This window comes from Hemicordylus capensis, chromosome 1, assembly GCF_027244095.1.
Source record: "Hemicordylus capensis ecotype Gifberg chromosome 1, rHemCap1.1.pri, whole genome shotgun sequence".
NCBI lineage: Eukaryota > Metazoa > Chordata > Lepidosauria > Squamata > Cordylidae > Hemicordylus > Hemicordylus capensis.
This window is the reverse complement of record NC_069657.1, coordinates 250,277,485-250,293,570: the sequence shown is the minus strand read 5'-3', so window position 1 is coordinate 250,293,570 and position 16,086 is coordinate 250,277,485. Positions and strand designations below refer to the sequence as shown.

Here is a 16,086-nt window from a genome sequence, read left to right as displayed (position 1 = left end):
TCTCCCACCTCTGAGCTGGACCTTCCTATCCCTTTAATTTTTTCAGAGCTCTCCCTCCCTTTCCCCTCTTCTAGTTAGCAGCACATACACACCCCAAACAAAAACACGCATGCACACTGCTGCACTGGTGCCAACATGTGCGTGGGGCCCTGTATGGCCTCCAGAAAAGATGTGGTGGACCAGACACAGTCTGAGGCATTTCTTTTCCCACAGGCAAAACCACATGAAGAGAAGAGCAGGAGAAGACCCAGGTGTGTGTTACTCTAAGTTCTCCTTCAGTGCATTGGTGTGTTTTTGCCTAGCCCCTCTTTCCTTGCAGTTTGCATGCTGGGTTGGTTTTACTGCCTTGCACCCTCTAGTTAGGTCCTGTTGGTTTATGGCTGTTGTTGTGTAGCTAGTCTGTGTGTTGTTGTTTGGTTTGGTCCCCTTGGCTTTGCAGTTATTTCTGTGGTGGTTTTTTGTTCCCAGTTGGTTGTCTTCTGAGTTGTGTCACTGTATGTGGGTATGGTGGCCTGCTAGGGGCACAAAACTAGTGTGGGTGGTGGGCACCTAGGGATGCCAAGCACCCACCGAATCTCAAAGCAATTGGACACTTCTGTGATTATTGATGAATTTCTGAATATTTTTCCAATTTTTGTATTCCTCCCATATGGAATAATGGAGATTTGAGTTAGCCCATCCAGCCCAGTCTCCCATTTGGGGCCCCCAAAGTGGGTCTGGGGGCATGGCAGGTATGGCCTCAATCCCCCTGCCCCAGGCAGCCCCAAGTTTGTAGGATTTTTTGTTTATTTTTAAATAATGGTTTAAAAGAATTTTTCCATCCACTGCAATGCATTGGAGTCTCTCCCCATTCATAAGTGGAACAGTGTGTGCCCTTGATTGCTGTGAACTCTTCAATTATTTAAAAACAAACAATAAATCCTACAAACTTGAGGCTGCCTGGGTGGAGTTGGGGCCATACCTGCCATGCCCGCAGACCCACCCTGGCACCCCTGAAAGGGGGGAAATAGGGAATAATGGAGATTTGAAGCAGCCCCATGTGAGGAATATAAAAATTGGAAAAATCTTCAGAAATTAATCAATAATCACAGAAGTGTCCGATTGCTTTGGGGTTAGGTGGGTAGTTGGCACCCCTGGGTGCCTACTACCCACCCCAGTTTTGTGCCCCTAGGTGCTCTACATAGGGAGTAATGGGCTGGTTCGAGTCCCCATTATACCCTATGTAGAACCTTTCAGAACTGGTTCGAATTTAAACCGAAGGGGGGTTCGAGCAAAACCAAAACCGAACCTACCCACCTGGTTTGAATTTGAACCAAACAGGACAGGCTGGTTTTGTGCACATCCCTACTAAGTTCTTGTGTAACCAGGTGCCTTTAAGAACACACACCAAGAGATTTACGCCTCCCATGTTAAATTTTAGTGGGTCACATAAGATAAATTCAATAATTCCTATTGATTCCCTCTGCTGGATAGTGCATTTCAAAGCAAAGACCCAAACATGAGCACTAAGCAGTCAAAAGAACTGTTGTGGAAAGGCACATATCAGGAGATGGGTATAAAAGAATGGCAGAGTCCTTGAATAGCCCTCGGAGCATCGTCAAGATTATTAAGTGGATGGGTGTCTGGTACCACCAAGACCCTGCCTAGATCAGGCCATCCTCCAAATTGGATGACTGAGCAAGGAGGAGACTAATCAGGGAGGCAATTAAGAGGCCAATGGGAACTTTGAAAGAGCTACAGGTTTCCATGGCCAAGAGAGGTCATAGTGTGCATCTGACAACAATATCCCAAGCACTCCACAAATCTAGCCTGTATGGTAGCATGGCAAGAAAAAAGCCATTTCTATATATAAAGTGCTAAGGCAATGTGTGCCTCGCTGGAGTGTATTGGAGTGGGCATGGCCTTTTAAACCTGTGGCAGGGATGGTGGCAGAGACAGCGGCAAGGGCTCTTCCCACAGGCTCCTTGCCTCCCAAATGCCACAAAATGGCCCAAAAATAGCCTCTCCTGGCATTTGGGAGGAAGGCAGGCCCAAGGGAGGATCTCTTGCCACTGTCTCAGTACTAGCACGCAGGTGCTCTACGCGGGTAAAGCTAGTTATTCAAGAAAGCCTACCCTGAATCCCATTTAAAGTATGCAAAGAAACACACAGGGGATACTGTAGCAATGTGGGAAAAGATTTTGTGGTCTGACGAAACTAAAATAGAACTGTTTGGCCTGAATGCAAAGGAACTACCATTTGGTGGAAACCCAAACACAGCATATCACCCAAAGAACACCATCCTTACTGTGAAGCATGGTGGTGGCAGAATCATGTTATGGGGTTGTTTCTCATTAGCAGGTCCTGGGGCACTTGTCAGGAGAGAAGGGACCATGAATGGAGAAAAGTAAAGAAAGGCCCTTGAGGAAAACCTGCTGCCCTCTGCCAGAAAGCTGAAACTGGGACGGAATTTCACTTTTCAGCATGACAACACCTGAAGCACACAGCCAAAAGATACACGGGAGTGGCTAAAGAACAAAAAGTTCAATGTCCTTGAGTGGCCCAGTGAGAGCCTGGACCCAAATCCAATAAAAAATCTGTAGCATGACTTGAAGACTGCTGTCCATCAAGGCTCCCCAAGCAACTTGACAGAGCTTGAGCAGTTTTGTAAATAATGGTCTAATATTGACAAATCTAGGTGTGCAAAGTTGGTGGAGACCTATCCCAACTGACTCACGGCTGTGACGGCTGCCAAAGGTGCTTTCACCGAATACTGACTCGGAGATGGAGATGTATCCAATTATCTCACTTCACCTCTGTATTTTGGATGTACCCCACCCCCAAATAATAAACACATTTTGTTTCCTCTGAAATGTGTGGAGTATGGTGTGTTGATGAGTGGAGTAACTCAAAATGTGACAAATGTTCAAGGGGGTGTAGACTATAAGAATTATACGTGAAGCTAAGTCAAACTCTTGGCAAATACGAAGTCACACACATGTCTGGCTCTCATGCCTCATTCCACCTCTAAACTTCACAGAGTGCAGAACGAAGACCAGCCCAGCTTGGTTCTTTTCTCCCTTTCCTTTTCGGCAGTGTAGGAGATGATCAATGAAAAACAAAGGAAGTAGCTCAGACCAGGGAGGGGAAGTGGTTTCTTGTTTGACACTCATCTTGAATGTAGCTCAGCTCATAAGCAGAGATGCACCTTTAAGAATTCCAGTGATATAGCAGAATATGTTGCTACCTTTCTTGATCCCTTTGTAGGAAGCATACTTGCTCATGGGGGGGGGGCAGGGGGGAATTAATTTCTGCTGTGCTACAAGATGTTGAAAGAGGGGCTGTGTTCTCTGTGTGTGTGTGTCACATACTGCAACAATCTGGAAGATTGACTAAGATTTCTCCCCAAGCAAGTTCTAACTAAAGAAATGTTTAATCATGCCAAGGAACCTTCTACACGTAAAGACGTTTTTGTTCATTCAGCTCTTTTAAATTTTAATTTTTACATTTGATTTTTAACTGATTTTTAAAGAGTTTTAAAATTGCTTGTATTTTGTATTTTCTTTTTCCCCTTTTGGTCTGTTATGATTTAAAGTGTTGTGTGTTTTTATTTCATGTTTTAATATGTTGTGAGCCACCCAGAGAACAATTTGTTATGGGGCAGCTAACAAAGTTTTATTATTTATTATTTCTGAGGTCTATTTGGGTTTTTTATTAACTCACTGCTGATGAAATCATTTCATCAAGTTTCTCTCTGTTATTAATAAATAAATCCAACCACCCCACCAGCCACACAGGGAGTTCTACTTGGGTTAAATAGTAATTGCCCTCAGGGGGGTTCCATTCCAGTTTCTTCTTCGCCTATATACAGTAATGTAACATTTCATTACTCAACCATTTTACTGCATATGAGTGACCTAAAGATGAGGGACTGTTATTGCCACTGATACTAGCAATACTACCACCAATTTAACATTTGTCTATCATTAGTACACACAAGTAGTAATAGTACCCAGGGCTGAGATCTGGGCTGTATACTTGAGCGCAGGTTCGGGCTCATGCTACTGAATACACCTTCATCTCTGCACAGAGAAGTAGAATATCAGAAGTGCCAGCCTAACCTTCCTCCTGACATCAAGTTTTCTACATGCAGCGTTTGTTTGTAGGAAAATTCAGTCATGTTATATTCCATATTTTCTTCTTAGTGATTTTTTTTTTCTTGTAGGCAAAGAAGTATTTCATTCTGCAACCAGACAGCTGATGTGTGAATTTTCTATTCTATTGCAATAGCAGAGGATGCTGTGTACTTTGATCAGTCTGTGAAATACAAACACACTTAATTTCCTCCATAAACTATTAAGCTCAGTGCCTGAAGCAAACATCTATACAACCAGAGACAATAGAGTACTGGCTTTGACAGTTTAATAGAGCTGTAGGTGAAAGCTGCTACCCAAGATTTCCCACCCTCTCCGGTTTATACTTTCTAACTACAGATCACACACATTAATCTTAAGTGTTCAGATTTTTTTAAAAATCAAATTTGTAGACTGCCTCAAACCTCTCTCTATGTGCTGATTACAACATAAAGCAAATTAAGATTAAAATGAAAACTTTTAACACAATTTAAAACCACAGTCAAGTTAAAAACCTTTGGTGAAAAAAATAAGACTAAGGACTTTTAAAAAGTTGTCAGAGATGGGAAGGCTCTTATTTCAACAGGGAACCCATTCCAGAGTTCCAGGGCAGCAACAGATAAGGCCCGTCCATCCCTGTGTAGCCACCAGACAAGCTGGTAGCAATTAGGGATGTGCGAGATTGAGCTGGTTCTCCATCAAACTGGGCTGCTCTGAGTGGGCACACAAATAGCCAGTGCACATTTGCGACAACCTTCAAAGTGCCCACCGCGAGTCAGGAGAGGGCTTAAAAGGTCTGAAAAAGGCCCAAAGAAGGCCGGAGGGGGGAGGCTGGAAAGGGGAGGAGTTATTTTAGTATAGGAGTACTATAGTCTCTCTGAGATGACCCAGATACCAACTTGGCTGCCACATTCTGTACCAACTGCAGCTTTCGGACTATGTACAAAGGCAGCCCCACATAGAGCACATTGCAGTGATGAAGTTAGGAGGTTGCTACAGTGTTCCTCCTAATTTTTTTCATCTGTGTGCAGAACAAGTTTTGTTCTGGGCGGCAGTATCAAGGAAGTGTGTGCAAACTTGCATTCATAATGGAGCCTTCCTGATTCAACCTGAGCAGGATGTAAAATTAATAGAGTGGACATCAAAAAACTTGTGTGCACATACATATACACATCACTTAGAGGGAACACTGGTTACCAGCATATGTACTACTGTTCTGAAGTTGTTTATCTCAAGAAATGGACGCAGCTGGAGTATCAGCCAGACCTGATAGAAAGCACCTCTGGTAATCTCTGGGACACCAGGGAAAGGTTTGGATCCAGAAGCACCCCCAGACTTCATACCTGTTCCTTCCAGGGATGTGTGACTTCATCTAGAACCAGCAGACCAAAATTGTCTCCCGAGTTCTGATCCCACACAATAAGTACATCCGGCTTACCTGAATTCAGTCTGAGTTTGTTATCCCTCAACCAACCCATCACTGCCTCCAAGCAGGCATTTAGGGAGGTTATGCCTTCACCTATGATGTTGACATGGAGAAACAGATTTGGGTGTCATCAGCATACAGATAACATGCTGCACCAAGTCTCCTGATGATCTCTCCTAGCAGTTTCATGTAGATGTTAAAAAGCATTAGAGATAGTATGGAACCCTGCGGGATGCCAAAAAAAGTTCACATTTTGAAGAGCAACAGGCTCCAAGGGACACCATCTGGAATCTGCCTGAGAGATAGGATTGGAATGACTGCAAATCAGTGCCTCCCACCAAAACCCTCAGATACTCCAGAAAGATACTATGGTCGATAATATCAAAAGCCAACAAGAGATGCAAAAGGAATAACAGAGTCACACTCCCTCTGTCAAACCTATTTGGAGATCATCCATCAGGCCAACCAAGGCAGTCTCCACCCCATAGCTGGCATGAAAGCCAGTTTGAAGTGGGTTTAGATAATCAGTTTCCTTCAATACCGTCTGGAGCCGAGAGGCCACCACCTTCTCAATCACCTTGCCCAGCCATGGAAGGTTGGAGACAGGCCTGTAGTTGCTTAACTGTGAGGGATCCAAGTCAGGCTTCTTCTTCAGAGGTCTTATGATTGCTTCTTTAAGACAGGGGAGCATCCTGCCCTTCCTCAGAGAAGCATTTATAATATCTACCAGATGAAAAAACATCTGATACGAGGATCTGTCTGAAGATCATTCAGCGGATGTGATCCCTGTGTGAAGAGGCAATATACCAAACCTTGCCAGTCTGCATTTTATCTGAAGATGAATAACAGTAACTAGATTACAGAACTATGATAATAACACTGCAACTGAAGTTAGTGTAAACTTGTAACTTTTAAAAAAATTACTGAAGTTGGACTTTTCAAAATTTAAGTAAGAGCATCTTCAAAATCTGAATATTTTGTGCTAGGTATTCCTTAAAGAAACAATTGATTTAAAATGATGATATCTGGATGTAAATATAAACATATTAGTCCAACTCAAAAGACCCTAAGACTGAATCCATTACTCTGGCAAAGCACACAAAGCTTTTCTCTATAAAAACAAACCAAAGGCAAAAGTGTGTGACTTTTGAGATCAGCATTATATAACACAATAGGCTGGGGCGGGCAGAACGTTGACTGCAGCCTAGATCATAATGGTTCAACAACTCTTTGTTGTGTGACCTGTACACTCCATGTGGCTTCCAGGCAGTGCAAGGCCTCTCTTACAACTCAAGTTCCACATGCAGGCCAGGGGAAGAAAACAGACGCTTGTGAACCTGCATAAAATTTCAGAGCTATGATGAAAATATAGGGACTGAAAGTAGTACAACATTGCAATATCAACTTTTTTTTTTAAGATCACAAACTGAGCTTTTAAAAAAATCCAGTATTTTTATTATTAAATGGTAGGTGACTAAAGATAATGCTTTTTTATTCTCCTTTTAAATTTTACATTTCAGCTATGTTTCTCTTAATAACCGGGCTTAAAATGAAATCTAAGCTTAATGCAGACATATTAAAACTGAGCTTGACCCACTTATGAAAGCTTGCTCTTTTTTTTTTTTTTTTTTTTAAGAACGAACTTTATGTGGAAAGCCATCTTTGTCAGCCATCATAGAGAACAATAGGTCCTGTTTGATACTAGGGGCCAGGGACTAGCAAGTCACAAGTGGCACCCCTTGATCCACCTGTGACTTTTTTACCCAACAATTACCTGATCTCTGCAACTGGCTCAGAATCAGTACCAAGCAATTAGTATTCACTTCTACTTTGGAAATATCTAGATAAGTTGGGGTGGGATGATTTAAATCAATTATTTAAACTGGTCTTTCCCCTTGGTTCTAAATAAATCCACCCTGATTAAATCATGTCCTTCACTACAATTTGGCTGGATGCTTCCTACTCCCTGACCAAGCGGTAGTAGGGAGGAGCAAGGTGGGCGGTATTTCTGGCTGACTCAGCCCAGCTGTTAGGGTTTAGGGTGGTGGCTGAAGCATAACCTGCCCAGTCTTCCTGGTAGTGACTCCAGCAGTAGCTGTATCATCATCAGTGTGGTGATGGTCAACTAAGAACTTGTAGCAGTGGCTAGGAACAAATGGCATGGCTCACTCTAATCCCAGCTGACAAGAATGCAGTCCAAGTTAGAAAGAGGGGGCACTATCTTTTATGCAAGTAGTGCTTGATAGTATGCTTCACAGTAGCTATGAGTAGCAGTAGCTAAGAGCCAGTGTGGTGTAGTGGTTAGAGTGCTGGACTAGGACCAGAGAGACCCAAGTTGAAATCTCCATTCAGCCATGAGACTTGCTGGGTGACTCTGGGCCAGTCACATCTCTCTCAGCCTAACCTACTACACAGGGTTGTTGTGAGGAGAAACTTAACTATGTACACCGCTCTGGGCTCCTTGGAGGAAGAGCAGAATATAAATGTTAAAATAAAAAAATAAAAATAAAAATAAAAATAAAAATAAAAATGTTGGGCATCTTTTCCCTCAAAACTCATTTTTCATACAATGTACAATCATCAGGGCTTACTTATGAAAAGACATGCATAGGACTGGCTAGTAAGGCTGGTGTCCCATGAATGGCTGCTGCAGTCCCATGTACTGACTTGAGTGCAAGGCCCATCGAATTTGGCAAGGCTTACTTTTGACATCACTCCCAATCCCATAGTATCATTTTGTGATCAACTCTGGCCAGTGGATTTGGGGCTCTGGTAGGGGGAGAAAAGCTCTAAAACGTTAAGTTCATTGACACGACAACATCTATTATCTAGACCAGGGATGCTCAACTGTGGCCCTCCAGCTGTTTTTGGACTACAGCTCCCATAATCCCCAGCCACAGTGCCCCATAGCCAGGGATTATGGGAGTTGTAGGCCAACGTCTGCAGGAGGACTGAAGTTGAGCATCCCTGATCTAGACTGTCAACGAAACAGCATGGACATTTACTTTCTATGTCATGGAAAAACTTATCTGTCCAGTATCTAAAAGCCCTGGTTTCTGGAATTTGCTCTGCACTCAGTCTTCACATAAATGACCTTACCTAGTGCCCTTGCATGTATTTTGAGGGAGTCAAATCCCCCAATTTCACAATTGCATCCCTGAACACATATAATCTCTGTTGCTCAAGATGGCAAATGGATCACATGACCAGAAATGTTGTAATACATTCCTAGGTAGTATGAAGGCTCTACCTAGTTTTAAACAGATGTTTTGTTTATACCAAATTAGTATGCAAGCTTGTTCAGGAACTTTTATCAACTAACCTGGTTTAAATTGATTTTTTCTTGGAAATTTCAGGTATCATGTAAAAATCTAAACTTTAAAAGAACCATTAAGTATTGTGATTCATTAAAAACAATGTACAAAGCAAGATTCCCATGTATGATTTGTTCTTTATGGTGTATAAATCCAACTGATAATTCCACAATGGGAACTTCAAACACTTCTGCTAAAAAGTAGTATTTCAGAAATACAGGTTGAAAGAATTAACTGGTACTGAAGAGTTAAGTTAATATCATCAAGCAAGCTTCTCTGCCTTTGTTTAGTCTTAATCCATGCCACACATTCAACAAACACTTCAATCCACAGTCAGTAGTAACTCTTACTTCCAAACACGATCCCCCACTCCACAGTTTCAATACTGTTCCCACCCCCCAGTTTGAATAATGGTGATTTACCCTGCAATTCCCACCACAAAGACAAAACCTTCAACTTCTCTTGCACACATGCAGGCAAGTATTGCAAGCTTCCAACCCACACTTTGAATATCAAAAACCATAGAATAACTTTCATTTTCCTCTGCTGTATCAGGGATGGACACAATTACCAGGAGTGAGCACTTCCTAGAAGAACCTTCTTATGGCCAAGAGCTCTCTTGCTTTACTCAGTTTCTCCTCTGCCTTACCCCCTTAATCGCCTGTTCTTTCCCAACAGTCTCCCTCCCTAAAGGTCACCTTCTTTACAACCCACCTCCACTCCAGACCCTAATCTCCAGACCCTAACCAGTCCATTAATCTATCACTCAGTTGTCCCAGCACGTGGCTGAGAGAGGACAAAGTGGCAAGTCTATCCCATCTCTAGAACATGAACACACCATAAAGAATTCACTTCCTTGAACCGCACAAGTCAGACTTTTGCCGCCCTTCACCTATACAGATACAATCTACCCAAAGCAGGGCTTAACAGCAACAAAGGGATCATCCAGCGTCAGAACAGCATTGACATAACACCCCAGGCATGGGTTCTATTCCCCAAACTGATATTACTCCACTACTGTCACGAGGATGACAGGTCAGAGACAGGACAAGACTGGCCATTTCCCTACCATAAAATAAGGACGTTTACCCTCTTTTACAAAATGTTTTGATACAGAACAAAAACCTGCCTAATTTATTCTGCCTTCAGCATGGAACTGAAAGATTCAAGAACAGATTCAATTATTTTCTTTATCGAGCAAAAAGTTATTTGAGCAAAAAGTAGCCCATTCTCATCCAAGCAGATTTCATGTTACTCAGCTGAATCCTGGCATTATTCATTAAACTATATTATATGAACTTGATGGAGCGGACCTCAAGATCACCTTCTACAGTCCACACCTTCCAGTCCCAGCCAGTTTGGGAACTTAAGCTTCAGCTCTTCAGGACACTTCACCACCAAGAGCCTTTGGAGTCAGGCTGTTTGTTTGTTAAATAAATAAATAGAAACTGCACTGAGGTAGTATATTCTCTGGGAATCAATTTAAAGGGATAACGATGTATCTTCCACCACACTTTTGGAGAACTAATGAATTCCTAGTTATATGGACTACATTTAAAGGAGACAATATAAGGCCACTCCACATGGCAGTTTTTATATTTGTATCACTTAATAATAATAAATAATAATAATATTTTTACATTTATATCCCGCTCTTCCTCCAAGGAGCCCAGAGCGGTGTACTACATACTTGAGTTTCTCTTTCACAACAACCCTGTGAAGTAGGTTAGGCTGAGAGAGAAGTGACTGGCCCAGAGTCACCCAGCTAGTTTCATGGCTGAACAGGGATTTGAACTCGGGTCTCCCCGGTCCTAGTCCAGCACTATAACCACTACACCACGCAGTTTAGGAACTTCCGTATGTGTGAAGACACCGTTATAACCTTTAAAAGTTTCCATGCTCTTATGGAAATACACATTTTAATCAGACTATAGCTTTGTGCAAGACATACCATCAATCAAATTAAAACATCCAAACCCTGGAGGTGGGGGGAGATAATACAGTAGCATCCCAGTAAAAAGAACTGATTTTAGAGAAGCCCTCAAGTGTTGAAAACCCAAGGAGACTGTTATTCCCTTCAGTATGTCAGTGTCTCAATTTCCATGTATTTACTTTTCTATACGTGAAGCATAACTAAAGTGTCAAACTGACATGGATTACATTGGCTCGCTGCTTCCAGTTTTAAGAGCATTATTTGTCCACATTACCGCACAGAGGCTACAGGAAGAGTATCTCTCTTCAAAACAGACTCCCTGTGTGTTGCATTTTGTCTTTTCCAATATGATGATGCATCTTCAACACCAGGAGATTGCAAAGATCAAGAACAAGCAGCCAGTGTTATATCCCAGTGAACCACTTAATGTCTGGTATAAGATTCAGAGCAAACCTCAAGGCCACTTACACTTATGCACACACAAAGCTGCCATATACCAAGTCAGGCCATTAGTCTATCCAGCTCAATATTAACTATACTGACTGGCAGCAGTTCTCCAGGATTACACGCAGGAGTCTATCACTTTCACTCTGAACCGTTCTATGACATGTTGATGCTTGGGCAATACCAGCAGAAATCTGTTCAAACGTTCCCTTTATCACCCACATCTTACCACTACCATTTTAATCCTGCTTCTCCAAATGTCTTCCTAGGCTAAAAACCAATGTTTTGTTTGTACTCTGGCATGTACCATTTAGGCAATTTAGAGAGGAATGATTGAACAAATGAACAGTACAATTCAAGGGGCCACTAGAATACCCGAAGAGGAAACTCCCTCATTTGCCTTTACTGACTTTGACGCCACTCCCGTACAGCACCATCTAGGCTAGAATTTTCCACTTCGCATCCAGTTTGCTTTTAAGCACCCGGGGAGTGGTGGAAACCTACTAGAACTCTGGAACAGGCTTCCTGAGTGGTAGCAGTCTGTTGCGAACACAACTAAGAGGAGGCTCGTGGCACCTGAAATACGAAACATTTATTGTACCATATGCTTTCATGTACCACAGCCCACACATCTGTGGAAGTGGGCTCCCCGTCCATGGAAGCTTATGCTCCCTGCTCGCCATTCAGGAGCCACAAGACTCTCTTGTGAAAGAGGGCAGTTGTGTGTGTGGGTGCGTCTGTCTGTGTGAACATGAACGCGCAGGAACCCCACAAGCAACCGGGGGGCGGGGGAGGACCCCAGCAGCCTCTCCCGTGCTCCGATGAGCCAGGAGGGGGCCCACCACGAACCAGCCGCCTCTGCAGCTTGCAAGAGCGCGGCTGTGGCTTCAGCCCGGCTTCGCTCCCTCCCCAGAATAGAAACCGACGCCACACGAAGCGGGAGAGCCAAGAATGCCCGGACCTCGAGATTTCCTTTACCTTGGCAGACAATGGCCGGGCCCCGCTGCTGTTGCTCTTGCGCTGCCGGCTTCTGCTGCTGTCACCGTCCGAGGATCCGCCACCATCGCTTTCAGGTGCCGATGGCCTCACCGGCGGCGGCGGCGGCGGCTCCAAGACCTGCCGGGGCTGCCCGCCCTTGCGCGCCGTTTCAGTTCCTTCCTCGCTCTCCCGACCCTTTCCCGCCCCCGAGAGCGTCCCCTGAGGCGCGGCTCCCTCCTCCGCAGGCGAGGCCGGCGGCGGGAAAGTACAAGCCGCCGCGCGCAGGAAAGGCCCGGCAGCGTGGGGGGCCAAGCGAGGGGCTTCGTCTCCTCGCCCTCACCAGACTCCGACCGACGGCGGGGAAGGGAGAAGACACACCGCTTCCGTCTCCCTCCTCCTCCCTTCTCCTCCTCCTCCCCTGCACGCCTGGGTGACTCACTCCCGCGCAGCAACCACTTGGAGTCGGACTCCTGCTCCCGAGGAGGCGGCGGCGGCGGCGGCGGCGGCAGCAACCCCCCCTCCACACGGTCTTCCTTCCCGACTGCTGCTTTTAGGGAAACTGTCCGTGTAGCTGCGAGCCTAAAGCGACAGCCAGCCGCCGCCTCTGCTGCCGGGAGACATACCCCCTCCCGGGCTGCCTGTCTGCTGCAGAGCCGCGGTGGGGGCAGGGCTCGGACCCGTAACTTTGTGGGGGGAGAGGGGCGGGGTGGTGCTCGTGCTCGCAGGTGGTGGGAAGAGGGGAGCAAGGCGGTCACTTGTTGCTCTCGTGCCTCTCAGCGACGCGCTCCCGCGGCTCGGCCACGTGCCGCCCCGCTCCCCGCCGCCCCTTTCAGCAGCCCCCTCCTCCGCATCCCAAAGCCAGCCGGCGCGGGACCCAGCAAAGCCCTCCTCGTTCTCCTGTCCCCATCACCGTGCTCCAGCCGCCACCGTTGAAAACTGACCTGAGCTAGGACGAGGCAACTCACAAGCACGAAGCCCCACCTCCTGGGCGGCCTCTCGGGACCCAATAACGAAGGACTCCACGCATTAAGGCGGATGGCCACGAGGGGGAGGGGGAGGTGGACTTCAGTCCCGTGCTTCTGCCCTCCAGAGACGTCGAGGACAAGGAGGGGACGACGACGACGCACCCAAAGGAGGGAGGTGGGAAGCAAAGATAAGCACGCAAACATTTTTGCCATCCTTATCTAACAGGCAACCACGGCAGAGGTCGTTTTTGTGTTTGTCCTTAATAAACAAAAGGTTAGAGATCTGCCCAGAAGAAGCAACTCCAGCTTCCTAAACCAGACCTGCCCGTTTCTGCCACGCGGTAACAGATCTCAGTGCAGTCCTCAGCAGGCCACTGTGGAGGAGGAGCCCAGGTAGAAATTCTGCAGCCTCTTCAGGGCAGGCTGCAATCCTACGCACGCTCAGTGGGGCATGACTGAGCTTCTTTGAATTCGGCAGACTTTGTCGAACTTCCATGTAAACATGCCAAGCGTCGAGCAATCAGTTCCTAGCGTGACAGCGAATGAGTATCGACACAGAGCACCAATTTGCCTCGTGGTTTCCCGCTCTAGAACTTATCAGATGACACGATCTGAACATACTTGCTGTTGCTTTCAGATGTTTCCTTCTCTGCCATCAGAGCGAATTAGTGCTTCAGTTTTTCCACCTACATCTGGCGTAATTATACACACAAGCAATTAGTGCGTCAAAACAGCATCTCCTCCAGGGGATTGCTGTGGTACGTTCTCATTAGAATTCAGCGTATGCTAACTTTCGTTCCCACAAGGAACCCCACCCATCCATCTCTCCCCAAACTCGATTCGAATCCCGACCCGTTGTGATTTCTGCTCAGCAGCCCCCCAAATGCCGCATTTTTGATAGATCAGGGCAATCCTGCTACGGACAAGGGGCGTCATGTCATTTCAAATTGCCGGGGGGTGGGGCAAGAGATTCCCAGGGGTAGGAGGAGGAGAAAGCTAAGATTCAACAAGGTCGGAAAACCCACTATGCTCTCGGATATGATCGTGGTCAAACTGTTTAAAAAAGCGCTGTTGGGGGAAGCAATGTAATTTATGAGAAATGTGTACTGTTTTAAGACATGCTTTCCCCTAACATTGAATTGGTTGTCTATTCACGGAAGTCTAGGCAATTTACTTTAAACTGGTGCAGTAGAGCACAGCAAATGCACCAGAAATATTAAAGTAGAGTGGTCAGTCACTGACCCGTTTTTTGATCCAGTCAGGGTGGAAACTAAAGATCTATGTTCAGTATCTGGCACACCTTTTGTTTTGACTCACATATAGCCAAGATTCAGAAAAGCCTGCAAAAGGGTGCAGATAGATTGGGGCAGGCAAACCTGTCACCAAGGGCTTGGCCTGCTCTTCTGAAGAAGCCGGGTGGTTCGTCTAATGAAGAAGGTGATCAGTCTGTTTTAGATGGGGTTTCTCTCCGTTTTAAGAGTCAACTTCAGAATCCAGTAGTGTTGTTCGATCCAACCAGCCCCACTCTAGATGCCCAAATGGCATCTGACTGTGACACAAATGCAATTCACTGACAGAGGCTAGTGGCCTTCTGGACAGAAACAGCAGTGCATAAGTTGGGTGGGGCTGCCTGTGAGAGGACTCTGTGGATTCATAAGTTGGTTCAAAATACAGCAACTCTTGACCACTGGTTAGTTGGGACACATCTTACCAGTCTTGGAATAGCTGCACCTATCCATTTCCATGCACAATTCAAAAGTGTTCATCTAACCTTTAAACCCCTGGTGGCCTAGGTATCTTAAGTGGCTAGAGTGCTGGACAAGGACCGGGAGACCCGAGTTCAAATCCCCATTCAGCCATGAAACTAGCTGGGTGACTCTGGGCTGGTCACTCCTCTCTCAACCTAACCTACTTCACAGGGTTGTTGTGAGGAGAAACCTAAGTATGTAGTTCACCGCTCTGGGCTCCTTGGAGGAAGAGTAGGATATGAAATGTAAAAATAAATAAATTAAATAAAGGACTGTCTGTTCCATCTGTTGAGATTATCATCAGAGGCTTTTCTCTGCTGTCAAAAGATTAGGAAGGTGGTGGCAACCTGGGGAAGAACCTTCTCTCCCTTTGGAACACTCCTCCCAGGTTGTTCTCCTGTTTGATGAACTTTACGTATCAGGTAGTGTATAGCTTCTGCCTTTTAGGATCAACCATCAACAGCAAAAGGATCCAGCAGTCAAGAAATGCGCCACAGTCTAGCATTTGGTAGGGTCTCAATGAAGTCCTTGGAAAGGATATTTAGATGCCGTGATGTGTCTATACCTACAAAGATTAGAATCATTCAGACAATGGTTTTTCCTGTGACACTATGGATGCGAAAGCTGGACTTTGAAGAACCAAGATAGAAAAAGTATTGACACTTTTGACCTTTGGTGCTGGAGAGGACTTTTGAGGATACCAAGGACAGCCAGGAAAGCAAACAAGTGGATCATAGAACAAATCAGTCTAGAATTTTCATTCACAGCTCAAATAACCCGGCTCAAACTATCATACTTTGGACACATTATGCGAAGACCCAGTTCTCTTCCAAAATCCACAATGCTGGGAAAAGTTGAAGGAAAGAGAAGAAGACGACGACCAGCAGCAAGGACTTGATTATGACAGCAATGAATGTACCACTGAGAGACCTTAAAGGCCAAGTTGAAGACCGATCATCCTGTAGATTATCTATGTGGTTGCTAAGAGTAGACGTCTACTTGATGGCACTTAATCAATCAGAAGCATCAGGCGAAGACCTTTTCATTTGTTCTGGCTTTTAATAATTAGTGATGTTGATGTGCTGCTGTTTATATTGTACAATTTTTACTGTTTCTGCTGTTGTTTTTAGCCTGTGGGGTTTATTGGCTGTATTTTTTATTATTTG

The 16,086-nt window shown here is 45.2% G+C and overlaps 1 protein-coding gene across 2 annotated transcripts in view; it reads right to left on the bottom strand.

The window, feature by feature from the left end:
* Positions 1 to 13,706, bottom strand: part of B3GNT2 (UDP-GlcNAc:betaGal beta-1,3-N-acetylglucosaminyltransferase 2) — a 36,246-nt gene extending 22,540 nt beyond the window's left edge. Inside the window, exon 1 of one of the 2 annotated variants that reach the window (XM_053284429.1) lies at positions 13,149 to 13,706. The gene's annotated coding sequence lies outside the window, so the exon portion shown is untranslated. Of the gene's footprint in view, positions 1 to 12,207; positions 12,347 to 13,148 lie in introns of those variants that run through there. The other variant, XM_053284428.1, reaches the window with a different exon arrangement.
* Between the last annotated feature and the right edge of the window lie 2,380 nt (positions 13,707 to 16,086).